We start from the raw sequence: 14,768 nt of genomic DNA on the forward strand, positions 1-14,768 counted from the left end.
CAAAATAGCAAAACCTGCTCCAGAATTTGAATCGACCAAAAATAAGAACGGACAAAACACTTATTTAAAATTAAGAACAAAACACTTCGCCCTGTTGAATACCGATAACTAATCTAGCAATTCATCCCAGAAATGGAGATTCATTTTTACAAGAATTGTGAGATAAAATGGAGTATCAAACATGCATTTATATACCAATCCCGCTTCCTAACAATATCATCCATAAAACTACTTCCGTTGATGGAAAATACATATTTTAAGGGAAGATTAGTACACACACGTTATCGTTACTCCGGAAAAATGCACACCAGAAGTAGAAGACGAGGGGTCCAGATGACCAGAAACGGCAAAATAAAAGAGCTTATACACTAACACTTATCCTCATTCCTCCACAAGCTCCGCGAACATTTCGACTTGCCTCTTTAGAACCGCATTCTCTTCCTCCAACTGACGAATGCGTTCCGCCATGGAGGACACAATTTTCGTTTTCTCTTCATTTCTCTCATGTTTCAATCGCATATTATGCGGTAGTTATAGTCATGAATTGCAAGACCAGTGGCATATATTAGCTTCTCTAGCATCACGAACGAGGCCTCTTGGCGAGCGTCATGATCATTCACCGAGACTGGTCCATGAGCCACAAGCTCAAGACCCCTATCGTTGCTTGGAAGGACTACTGTAAACCCAAAACGAATCACACCGTCCAATGGTTTGGTCTCTTGTGACAAAAAATGGGGCAGCCAATCCTTAGCATTGAACACGCTCGCATCAGCATCATTTCCATGTCTTCAACGAGTAGAAACGGATGCTCTACCCCTACCGTTACAATGCCCCGTCCATCCCCTGAAATCGCAATTTTCTCTGGTGTCAGGAATGTGAAATACGCTTGCTTAAAAGAAGAAACAGCAATAGTAACTTACCTGAGCCTCCACGCGCAACGCCCCCCTTCCATTACTTTATTTTCTGCCACTCTGTCGTCGTGTTTTATCTGCATTGGTCTTTCACTCTTTGTTAAGGTGTCTCAACACCGATGCCTATTTACAAGGACCTCTACAACTGCCTTCACTAATAGAGCCCTTCGGAATGGATACTCCTATAGCATATAACTCTACATATTCCTTGGGGTGGATTGGTTTTCTTTTCCGTGTACGCAAGCAATTTCCAAAATCCACCGTGTCGGTGACTCTAATTTCATTATATATAAAGTCTCAAACAAAAATTATAACCTATTAGAATAAATAAAAAATGCACGGACTCAAATTAACTAAAAAGCTTAGTAAAAAGTCATGAAATATCTTATTTTAAATATTTTAAACGACAAATACAAGTAATAATTATTACTATAAATCCTATACAAATTTACAATTTCAAATTATTTTTTTACATATCTTTAGAATTTTTTTCTCAAATACAATAAAAAAATATATATTTTCCCAAAACCCAAATTCGAACTTTATTTTTCAGGATACGATTTTTTTTTTGGTAATTAAGGGGGAGTTCGCCGTACCCTCGGCAAACTCCATAATTATTAATTAATACAGAGTTCCAGGTCATTGAATAATAGCTTAGTTATAGTTAATTTTTTGGCTTACTTAGAGTTAATTTTCTTTAGGTTATGTAGAGTAACTGTTGACATGTTGGGTAAAATAATTACTTATAGATTACATGTTAGTTAGAATGACAAACCTACTAATTTTATGTTAGTTAGATTTACTGTTAACTATTTTTTATGTCAATTAGATTTTCTTATGTTATTGTTTTTAAGTATAGCTGTTGTTTATGGACTATATCATGTTAGTTAGTTTGACGAACCTAATGTTTAGTTAGTTTAGTGTGAGCCGTTAGTTTAAGTTATGACTCAAAAAGTGGAGTAATTGTTTAGATTTAGTTTTTATCGAAAGAAATTTATCGCGATAAATTTAGAATTCAGGTAGTTATTTGCTAATTAATTAGGTGGTTGACCGCGTCAATTAGGATTAAGGGTAAAATTAGAATTATTAAGTTTATAAGCCGAGTTGGACAATTAAATATATCTCTTTAATAATTTACTTAAATAGTAGATGAGAACTTACAACTATATGTAAGCAGATGAGGAGATGTATTTAATGTGATTTAAATGAAAAAACTGCTTTTGGATAATCGGTTGAATATTAATCATATCGCAAAAGAAAACATAAAACATTATTATTTTCAAAAAACAAAAAATTACTAATGACTTGGGTTAGTGTTAATTTATTAATATAATTAGGTTCATCGTTATTATTCTTATCATTAAAATTATTGTCATAATTATCATTCTTCTTATTAGGGTTGAGGCGGAGGGAAGGAGTGACAGGCACGTGTAAGAGGATAGAAAGAGACAGCGGGAGAGGGATAGATAAAGAGAGCGGGAGACAGAAACAGAGAGCGATAAAGATAGAAAAAAAGACAGAGATTGTTCATATTATCGCTGTTATCATTGTTATGATTCTTATTATTAGAGATAGATTATGACACAGAAATGGAGCTACATACAAAGAGGGGAGGAGAGAGATGGATAAGTAGAGCAACAAAGAAGGAGAGACGCAGACAGAGCTGGTTTAGACGGAGAGTCCTAACGATTGGATGAGGGTTACACAGAAGTAAACAAACAGAGATCCAGCACCAGCAAGAGAGAGGGATAGACATAGCGAGAGAGAGGGGAAAGACAGAGAGAGATTTTTACAACTCTTCTTATTAGACACCGTTTTGGAGACAGAGATGAGTCCACATATAGAGAGACATAGAGAGATAGGTAGAGCGATACGGGAAAAGCGAGAGAGACATGAGCAGAGATTATCACAGTAAAACAGAGAATGAAATATAGGTATAGATGGAGCAGGAAAGAAGGACAGAGGCAGATAGAGAGTGACAGAGAGCCAGGAGAGAGACACAGACTGAGAGAGTGAGACCATCTCCAGTAGGAAACTCATCTCAGTCCCTATTTAGGACACACTTGTCATAAAAAATAACTTCACATCAGTTTTTGGGTCATGAACAGTAAATTAAAACTCAGATCATCTCTCTTTTCTATTAGGAGGAACTAATTTTAGTCCCTGCTATGGTCCCACTACATTACGTACTTAACATAATTAAGATTAGAGAAAAGGACAAATAGGTCCCTGATCTTTTGTCCCGTAGACATTTTTGTCCCTGACCATTAAAAAATACTTTTAAGTCCTTGACCTTCACAAAACTTGGACAGATCAGTCCCTGACGGAGACATTTGGACGGATCAGTCCCTGAGATATTTGGACGGAGGGACTGATCCGTCCAAATTTTGTGAAGGTCAGGGACTTAAAAGTATTTTTCAATGGTCAGGGACAAAAATATCCGCGGGACAAAAGGTCTGGGACCTATTTGTCCTTTTCTCTTAAGATTATTTTGGTTACTATTTCTTTTATAACAATATTATTCAAATTTATGAAATCAAAAATATTTTATTAATTAAAATTATTAATATTAAAAAAGTTATAATATAGTTACCATTTTTAAATTTGTAATGACTAATTTTATAATGTAGTTAGCATTGTTAAATTTTATAAATAAAAACAAATAACCTAACCAAATGTAATTTTTAAATGTGTAAAAATTAAATTTATTTTTTTATCTAAACAAATTTAACTAATTATAATTTAATTTAGCATAACAATTTACATAATATTTAATATAGATTTATTATAATTCATTATAATTTAAATAATTAATATTAAACTACTGGTTAGCTACAAATATAATTATTTATTATGAAGGGAAAAAAGATATATATAATATAAATTATTAATTAACTACAAATATAAATGATCATAATTATTAACTACAAATATAAATTATTAATTAACTATAAATAAAATTAACAAAACAACATGCATAATATTTTTTTAACGTGAAACAAGCCCATGTTGGGCATTTCCATTAAAATTAATTTAGAGTGAATAGTATATGGCCCAGTAAAATGTCAACATTAAATAATAAATCCACTATAAGCAAAATTTTTTTTTCAAACCCAGATTGAGGCCCTTTACACAAAAATTCTTAATTAATCATATTATCATTAAATATTACAGCAACGGAAACATCATGAGACAAGTCTTCTACCCACCTGCAATACAGGAAAGAATTTGTCTTCCAACGGACACTTGTCCTCATCTCATATTGCCAGTAATTTTTTACACATGTAGAAATAATAACCCTTTCTACACCAAAGAATCCACTTACTAGTAGTAGTAGTAAAATGAACAAATATAAAAAGTAATTACATATGGTAGACATTTAAGGTATTTAATGATGTAATCTTCAGGACGCGTAATGTCACGAACCATCTTCTCCCTTCGTTTCTTTCTGAAAAAAAAATTATATTATATAATCTTTATTTAATATATCCCTAACATGAAATAAATATATTTAAAATATTTTATAGATTAAATTTTTTAATTGCTACTGCCTACTTATTAAAATCTAATAAATATATTTAACGAATTATTTCCCTAACCTCTATGACCTACTTACTAAATAGAGTAATTTACATAAATAAAACAAGTAAATCTCAAAATTACATAAATACAACAATTGAGAATTCATTACATGCGTGTACAATTATGTATATATATAAACCGCTACACTCTTATTGCGGTTTATTCGTTTACATTTCTTTAGGGGATAAAGGTGCAAAAGTAATCTTTTTTTCAAAGTAAGTAAATGAATATCAATTTGTAAAACTATCATGGAATACTCTCCTATCATACTGCCATGGATGCCTTAGGAATGGGCACCACATCACATAGTACTTCATCACTGTATTTCCCAATAAAAAACTGCACAAGGGATTGCTTCACAACCTTCAGTTCGCCAACATCACTTAGCCACTCCAGTTTATAAGGGGTTATTGTGTTTGGTGCTTTTCAACCATGGTAGAGCTAGCAATGTTTGTACGACTTCCAGCATCAATAATCATGAGTCCAACTTTGCTTCTCAACATAACTTTTGTGTGAAATATGTTCGCACGTTGTTCTAGACGATCGTCCTTAGCTTGGACATTTAAGATCCGCTTAGTAACAAGGGCCTCACCGCTAACAGTATACTCAACTATATCTTCATCATCTGTAGCATCCTCCAAATATAGAATGTCCTCATACCCATCTGAGTTATCAGAGATTCTAAGAAAACATCATTCCTTTAATGACCATTGTCCGTTTATTTGGACACTCGGAAGCATAATGGCCTAATCCACGGCACTTAAAGTGTAACACACTAACTATCAAAAGTCACACTTCCGGCTGTGCTACTCTGATAGCTCGGGTATTACGATGACTCTTAAAATATTTAGTACTAAAATATGAGCCTGTTTAAAACTGAAACCGAATATTCAAAACATACATCCGTACTTTACAATACAAATTACAATACTTACAAATTATATATATATATATATATATATATATATATATATATATATATATATATGTATATCATACCCATATACAAACTTCACATATCAAAACTCCTATCTCTGTTGCAAAAATTGATAAAAATAAAGGCAAAGAAAAAATAATAACTAAGATAATACAAAAATACCGAATAATAGAAAAACTAATAAATTCCTCTGAAACTTCGTCGTCCAAATCTTGAAAAGAAAAAACCTGTAGGGGAGTGAGAACATCGTCCTCACTGGTTCTCACTATAGGATTACAGAATTGCTATAATAAGATACGTAAAATAAAACTATTTTTAAAGTACAATGATCATGATTCGTCTTATGTATATTCTCAAACCACTTAGGTTCACAGTCAAAAATCCAAAAATTCTTTTTAAAGAGAACTTGATAAATTTCTCAAAATCAAAACCTTTTTCCTTTTTTTTTTTTTGTAAAATCTCAAAAGTTTTTCCTAAACAGTACGAATGACCAACATGTCCCAAGCATAGGTTTAATTAAGTCTATGCTGTAAGAGTTTGATTTTTCATACTTTACTAGACCACAACATGAAAGCAGTTATCTGCGTGGTATAAATGATCATCCTATTCCAAGCATAAGTTCATTAAGTCTATACTGACCTAGTCAGATACTTTATACAAGACTAGACCTCAAACACACCAACCACGGCCTCAGGCCCATCCAATCCAACATGGCCCCCGACCCAACAACTCAATCATCAACCAATTTATCACAAACCAACCAATCAAACACAATCACAATTAATGTAGTTCAAGCACAATCAAGAACAATTACAACAAGTATAACAGTTAGCAGTTAATATAAGTATTCACATAGGCAAACCAGTTACAATATTCACACCCAAACAATGTCACATAGATGCAAATAATAAATGTCTGTCCTACTGGCTGTGATATCACATTGTCGGTTCAATTACCAACCCGACACATTCCCATGGGAATGTTGCCTTTCGGTCACGAATAAATGAGAACCCCCTGGGATAACGTGTCCGGCACACGGTCCAAGATATCAGTGCCTGCATACTCCTATGATCCGAAAGGATGTGAGCGGGATACTCTACCTCTAACCTCACATTTCTCAACATAAGCGGGACGTACCCGGCCCTTACATCTACCAAACAATATCTCATCAATATCAAATCTCTCAACATAAGCGGGACGAACCCGGCCCTTATGCCTACAACTCAGCGCAAGCGGGACGAACCCGGTCCCTACACCTACAACTCAGCGCAAGCGGGATGAACCCGGTCCTTACGCCTACCGAACAATAACTCATCAATCTCGATAATATCCACAATCAATTAGGCTTAATGTCTTATTTCAAAAATCATTCTAAATCAGGATTTGGCATAAAATTCCTCAGCGGAGTCTCAAGACTCTAGGGGAGAATAACCTGACTCATTTCTTAAATTCATTAAAAACCTCAAAAACCTTAGCTTCTTGATTTAAATAAATAAAATAGAATTTAAACTAAAACCAAATCATATATCCAAACATTCCGAACCGATTTCAAAACTTCTAAAACCAAAACCAAATCCTTTTAAACCAAAAACCAATTTTCAATATCATTCTTAAACCTGTTTCCAAAGACTCGAAAATTGTTTCAGTTTTATTAAATCAAAGTTTTAGAGAATATTTCAACTTTTCCTAAAACATCATCAAGCGAAATTAGTTACTCGAAATTCAAGTTTCTTTTAAATCCACTAAACTCCTCCAAATCTGTTTACTTAAATCAAATTCCAAAACATAAGAATTTTCATCTTTAAATCGACTTTAAAATATAATTCTTTTCTTAAATAAATTACATTCAAAATATATTAATTTTCTTAATAAACTAAGTTCAAACATAATGTATTTATCAATAATTCAATTCAAAGCATAATTCATTATTTTTAAAATAATATTTCAAACAAAGTCTCAGATTTTATAGAAATTTTGGCAGCATCTCCCCTAAAACTTGGACTTTGCCACCCTTTCGGGTCCCAACCAAACCAATCCTCAACCCCTTTTCAACGGGTTCAAGACCAAATCAGTTTCCAATAAAACCAAATTCAAACTATCAAATATTAAAAATTATTTCAAATCAAACAATCAAAAACCTCCATTTTAACAAAATTAGACATTATTTCAATCTGACAGACAACCATATTCATCCAAGACAAATCAGACAATGCATAAGACTTACATAATCACCAGAAATACATTTCGCACGTCATATCTATTTATAACAATTCCAATTTAAAATGAATTAGTTTTTATAAACAGCCCCTACCTCGACAAGTCGAAACCATAACTCAAAACGCATCAATCGAATGCTTTTCTCTCAGTCCAGAACCAACGACAACCACAAACTCAGCCCCTGATCACTTTCGCAGCACTCACAACAACTTAAAAGTGACATGCAACATACATAACTCGAACCTATATTACCAAACATCAGAGTTTATAACCAAACATAACAGAATACTAACATAGGGGTTTTTCGAAACATAAACACTTACTGAAACAAGAAAACAAAAGATCGGCGGTCGCTGAACCGGTTTGGCGGCAGCCTAGCAGCCACCTCGAACGGCAGCGGTGATCAAAACTCCGGCGATGACGACTGTAATCAACATGCAGCGATGATAATGAAGGATTACAAGTGTTCATAACACGCAGCGGAAGTAATAAAGTAATCCTATTGATCTATTTTGTACTTAAAACTTTATTGAAATAAGATGGGTTAGATGCCAATACCTGAGTATCCTAGTGAATGAAAACTTTCTCCTTCGATAGTACGAAGGTACTATATGTATCCACACCGAGACTGATCCTTGTTGTCAGCTCCTTGACCAATGGATTTAACTGAGAAATTTTTTGCAACTACTTGCACCAGCAATTCTTCACTAAGAATTGGAATATTTGTGTATGTGGAGGTAAAAGAAAAAACTTGTCTTGTCTTTCTTTTATCATATACACATATATATAGTATGAGATTGGTGACTCATTTGTGAATCAAATTACAACTTAATTTGAAACAGAATCAGTTAGGATCTTATCCATATTTAAAACTCATCATAAAATAAATAAATAATTATTTAATATTCTCAATTATTATATTATTATATTCATGGTGCTAGCAAAGAATATAATAATATTCTATTTGAATTAATATAATTATTTATTTGATCTAATCAAAATAATAATTAAATGATTATTTACCAAGGATTAGAACACTCGTTAGTGTGTGACCCCATAGGTTCAATACTAAGCGGATAGTAAATTAGTCATACTAAATTTACTAATCAAGATTGGCATCTAGCAACGCTCCTTGACGACCCGATAGTATGAAGTAATAATATTTTTACTAAGAACCCAAGATGAACAAAAAATACAACTCCTTCCATCTTTTCAGCTCTTGGCTAACTTTTAGAGTACGGTTTGATTGTCAAACTCTAACTTGTTACCATTATTATAATGAATTATGAATAACTTAAGAAACTCATTTTTTAATTCATTCAAACCCCTTGGCCAATGCATTGTTTATTTCATTCATTATAATCGTAGAGCTCAAACTCATTACCATAGTTGAATGTTGATGTATTCCATTTTGACTAATCATTAATTTTACAAGTATTTAAATCATACCCAATGTCCATTCAACTAACACCATAGGGTGTTAGGTGTCCGAAATCAAAGTATAACAAATACATTGTCAATTACTATGATAGTCGCAGGTCAAAAGAAAATTCTAATATTATGTTCATCATAAGAATATCCTATTGATAAATATACGGTAACTATAACCATTAGGAATTCTTAGAGTGAGTCAGCTCAATAGTTATATCTCTATATATACCATTTATATATATAATTTAATAAATGAGATCTATTAATCTTCAACCAATGAAGACTATTATATATATATATATATATATATATATATATATATATCCGAATCACTAATGTCCTATTTTTAGTGATTCTACGATTAAGAACAATTTAAATTAAAAGTACTCAAAAACGTATATCTCATTATTACGATCTCTATCGTAATTATTCGTTTCTAATTTTAATTAAGGACATTATCATAAATTATAAAAGTTTATTCTTATAAAAAATAATAATAATAATAATAATAATAATAATAATAATAATAATAATAATAATAATAATAATAATAATTCATGATAGTATTTTGTTGGACATACACACTTATCTCCAGCAGATAAAGCTCCCGAAAACTCAAAGGAAACAAAAACCAACTTAAAACCCTTACCGGCAGTGGATTTCAGCGGCAGCAGTGGCGGTTCTCAGCAGCAACTATGGCGGCGTGGAGCTCCGGCGACACAGCAGTAGCGCGGGCGTAACGACAGCGAGGCCAGCAACGCGGCAGCGACGTCAGCTTTGCGACAGTTCTCTCTCGCGCGTGCTCTGTTCACGACTCCAACAGCGGACCTGAAGGCAACGCGAGCTCCCTCTCTTCTTCACGAACGGCGATGGCGCGGACAACTGCAGCAACGGTGACGGGCTTCACGACGAGGACGATGGCGGCAATAGAAACGGCGAGGAACGGCGACGGACGTGAGGCAGTGGTGGTTCGCAAGGATGGCGCGAGCTCCTCTCTCCTCTACCGGCGCTCTCCTCTCTCGGATCTCCTCTCTTCCTCTATCAACAGCGGTAGCGACGGTGGCAGTGAGACCCACCGCGCCGCCTCCCTCTTCTTCCCCCTTCTCCCTACCCGCGGCTCTCTTCTCCTCCTTCCCCTTTCTCTTTCTTTCTCCCGCAACTCCCCTCTCCGCTCTTCCCTTTCTTTCTACGTGCGTGTGTGGGTAGTGTGTGTGTGTGTGTTTTGGTGATGAGTGTGGGTAGCTAGGGTTTCACTTAGGAAGAAGGGAAAAATGTGTGTTAATTAGGGTTAGGGTTTGTATTTGAAATTGGGAATTTTGGGGTTTAATTTGATAACTAGTTGAATCCTTAAAATTATTTTGAAAATATTATTTGTATCAAATTGCTATTTGGTTTTCACTCAAATACTCTAATTAAAATATAATACAATATAATTAATTTTTTATTAACAAAACATAAAGTATTTAATTATAAGATATTATCATATAAAAATCTTGTTATTCTACAACTACTATTTTTTTAATTTTAAATATAGAAAATAATCAATAATTATAAAATTAGAGAAAATTCTAATTTAAATAGCCAAATATCATTATTTTTGAATTTCTAAAATTTTAAATTATAAATAGAAAAATAATCTTTAATTATAGAGTTTGGATATAAACCTTAATTTATTTCAAATCCAATTAATCAGAGTTGCCTTTAATTACTTTCAAATAAGATAATTTCTGAGATTAAAACTGTGAATAAATATATAATTTGAGATTAGTTTAAAATAGGACTTTTCAAAAGTTTTGAGTCTTACATAAAGCAAGTAATTTCACGATGCGGTGAAGGAGATTTAGATGTGGAATTAGGTAAATTCTTCTTCTTGTGTTGGTCAGTAGGCTTCTCCTTTGATTCTGTGATCTTGGAGCCATTCTTCTCCCCGAAATTAGCACATCTAGAATCTCACCTTGAAGTAGGGTTAGAAGAATTTCGAAGCCCCTTCGCTCTTTGCTGTTTTTTCACCTTTATAGTCAGATTCACCAAGTCTTCCATTTGCACAAACGGTTGAAGTTCAACGACATTTGCAATGTCTCGGTTCAGCCCACTCAAGAAACGTGCTATAGTAGCTTCGGACTCCTCCTCAATATTTGCCTTGATTAGAAGCATCTCCATCTCCTTATGATACTCTTCTACTAACTTAGATCATTGGTATAACTTTTGGAGTCGTTAATGTAGTTCCCTATAGTAGTAAGAAGGTATGAACTACAAAGTGTTGTTGTATAACCTTCTTCATCTTCCCCTAAGATTGAATTAGTGTCTTTCCAATTGGTCTTCTATTTTTCTCTCTAGATTGAATTTTGCTTTTTAGTATGCTATAATTTTTTACTATTATTATTACTTATGATTAGTTTTTTTATTTAATTTGTTCTACCTAACGAGATCAATAATTCCTATTATAAAAAGATAACAATAATAAACATGATATACAAAAAACAACAACAATAAAATTATACAATATCACCAAAAAATTAACAAAAACAATCTTAAAAATTTTTCATCTTCATATTTTTTTTGTTATTTTTTTTTTTTTTGAAATTGTAAATTTGTCACTCTACTTGACAATTACTTTCAACTAGTATACATCAAGAACCACAATAGTGGATTCTAGAGGATGAATTTTGTTAAGTGTAAACCAAAAAATGACTTTGGAAGAGCTTAGAGAGCTTGAATGTAAAGGGCTGCAGGATATGACGGATTACATGAAAAATAAATAATCCGTCATAAAAATGTAGCAGTTTATATAAATACATAATTGTACTAGTCACAAAAAAAAATACATAATTGTACAAGCATGTAATATATTTTCAATTATTATATTCATGTAATTTTGAGACTTACTTAGCTTATTTTATTTATATAAATTGTCCTGCTAAATAATATTTTCGATAAAACATATTTATTATTTAATATATTTAATATATTTAAATTTAAAATGTATTTAAATATATATATATATATATATATATATATATATATATATATATATTCAAATTCGCAATTCAAAAATATTGAATGCCATTTTTCCAACTCGATTTAGTATCATACATGTAATGATTCTCATATCTCTTAGAGACATTATTCAGATAGCTAGAATTCTTATTATAACTATCAAAAAAACTTTCTGGTTCACTTAAAAAAGAAGGATCATTAGAAATCAATTCAAAATTGATAAAATTCATTTTTTTTAAAACAAACTATCAAATCGAATATGAATCTTATTCATACAATATCGAAGAAATTTGTGATTTTTTACTTCCCTTTTAGATTTGAAAATTGTCCATTTTCAAAAAATCAAGAAGTAAAAAGGATGGGTTATTATGTATCGATTGAATCAAAAACTATTCACAATTTCAGAATTGAATCAATTCAATTACATACTGGATCCAAATAAAACTTGATTCGAAACGATAAAAGCAACGTGCAGCTTGAAAGACATAATTAGATTAGCTGTGGATTCTTCTATCCACTATTTTTTCGAGTATATAGAAATATATATATATATATATATATATATATATATATATATATATATATATATATATATATATATATTCAAATTCGCAATTCAAAAATATTTCCAGGTTTAAATATGTGTTTAAATTCAAATTTAAATATATATATTTAAATTCACAACTTAAAATATTTTTATATTTAAATATATTTTGAAGTTATATATATATATATATATTTAAATTCAAAATATGTTTAATATATATTTAAATTCAAATTATATTTAAATTCAAAATATATTTGAATTAAAATTTAAATATATATTTATATCAAATTTTATTTAAATTCATATTTAAATATACAATTAAAACGAAGACATATTTAAATATTTATTATAAATTAAGTCGTATTTAATAAAAAAAATTTTATTATAAATTAAAAAAATTTATTTTTTTTTCAAAGAAAATATTTTTTTCAAAAAATACAGATTATTCTTGTGTACTCTCTTGTGTACTCTTATGTACTCCAGAGACCATGATAATAATTATCATTGTCTATTGTGAAGAGTCAGCCAATGATTCATAAAGGATTCAAAGTGAAGTTCACTGCGACGAACTTAATAAAATTATTAAAGGTTGTAACTTGGAGACTAAATTGCAATTTTACTCTTACTCTCTGAATTTCTCCTCTCTTTCTTTCATGATGTAATATTTATTTTATTAAAATATCACTATTTTATTTATAGTGGTTTTTTTTATTTTTCTAATTTGGGGTGTTTTTATATTTATGATGTAAAGCAGAACAATGGTTAACTTATTGGTGATCACTTGAGATCTGTCCCAGGTAGAGTATGAGGTCACGGAGAATAACTGTGTAAGAGAAGTAAAATTTATCATAGCTAAAATACGCGGTTACGAAGAAGATCAATATTTAAGAGAATGACTTGTAGATAGCTATGAAGGTGTATGAACACTGGATACTATAACACTACATGAGATTCCTTTAAGCGGCTTTGTATTTCGATCTGCTGATTGGATTTTTTATTGCTAGTTTGAGGTCCCGAACTACTAGCAATCACTCCAGATGAAAGATATCTTTTGTGATCACAAAAATTATGGTAAATGTAGAGTACGTGAAAGATATAATCACTACATTAAATAATTTAACGACAATTGAGAGGATAGCTTGTGATTCCGGATTTTTTCAATCAAAAAAATTATCGTAAATATAGAGTACGTGAAAGATATAATCACTATATTAGGTAATTTACATGCAGCAGACCGCATTGAATTATGTGTCTTATGTTATTTTTCTTGTTCTTTTTAATATGTTGGCACCAAAAATATATCTAATGAATTTAACAAAAAAATGCATCTAATTGTCTAACTTTCATGTTATCACACATTTTAATTGGTACAGGATAACTCAAGGATTATTTTCAACTCAGATTTTTTTTTTTCTACTATAATTATTATTTTGGTTTAGCATGAGTTAGTTAAAATTTGTGTATTCTTATGTACTCTTGTATACTCTATTTCAATCAATAATCTTAAAAGTGCAATGAATTTTATAAAAATTAAAAATAATTTGTGTACTCTTGTGTATTTCTGTATATAAAAATTTGAGTCAGTCAATGATCTTTCAGGAGTGCGACAAACTCTATAAAATTATAGTCACGATGATCTCATGCTACACAAAAAAATGTATTCAAAAAATTAAAGTTGTGATGTTGATGCTGGTGGTTCAAATGGATGCATACTAAAATTTGAAGCAAGATAAGAATGATGTGAGAAGAGAGGGCTGGGGATTGAAGAGAGAGAGAGGGGGTAGCAATGTCAATGCAATACCAGCTTCTTTCAATAACATCTCACTTTTCTCTAAATAAAAAATTTCCGATATAGGTATACTAGAATTTATCATTAAAAATATCATGGTGCTGCAAGCAATATATATATACAACAATAAACAATTACTTAACCGTTTTATTTAATGTAATTTTGTAAATGTTTACACTCAGAGACGGATCTATATTAAAAAGTGTGGGGCCAAGTGTCCTCGTTAGAATTTGATAGAGTTACATATATTATATGAGATAAAAATTTATTTGCCTCCACTTAATAAATAAATTTGACTCCATTATTTTTTTTAAATTTATTTCTATTTTCATAATGTATAAAGAAAAAAATTTTCAT

At 31.2% G+C, this 14,768-nt stretch overlaps 1 long non-coding RNA gene across 1 annotated transcript; it reads right to left on the reverse strand.

The window, feature by feature from the left end:
• Positions 1-63: 63 nt before the first annotated feature.
• On the reverse strand, positions 64-1,175 carry LOC140179913 (uncharacterized). The gene is made up of 2 exons (XR_011873955.1): positions 921-1,175; positions 64-843 (listed from the first exon to the last, which is right to left on the reverse strand). It is a non-coding gene; the product is annotated as an uncharacterized lncRNA (long non-coding RNA).
• Positions 1,176-14,768: the final 13,593 nt, after the last annotated feature.

Source organism: Arachis hypogaea, chromosome 16 (genome assembly GCF_003086295.3).
Source record: "Arachis hypogaea cultivar Tifrunner chromosome 16, arahy.Tifrunner.gnm2.J5K5, whole genome shotgun sequence".
Lineage (NCBI taxonomy): Eukaryota > Viridiplantae > Streptophyta > Magnoliopsida > Fabales > Fabaceae > Arachis > Arachis hypogaea.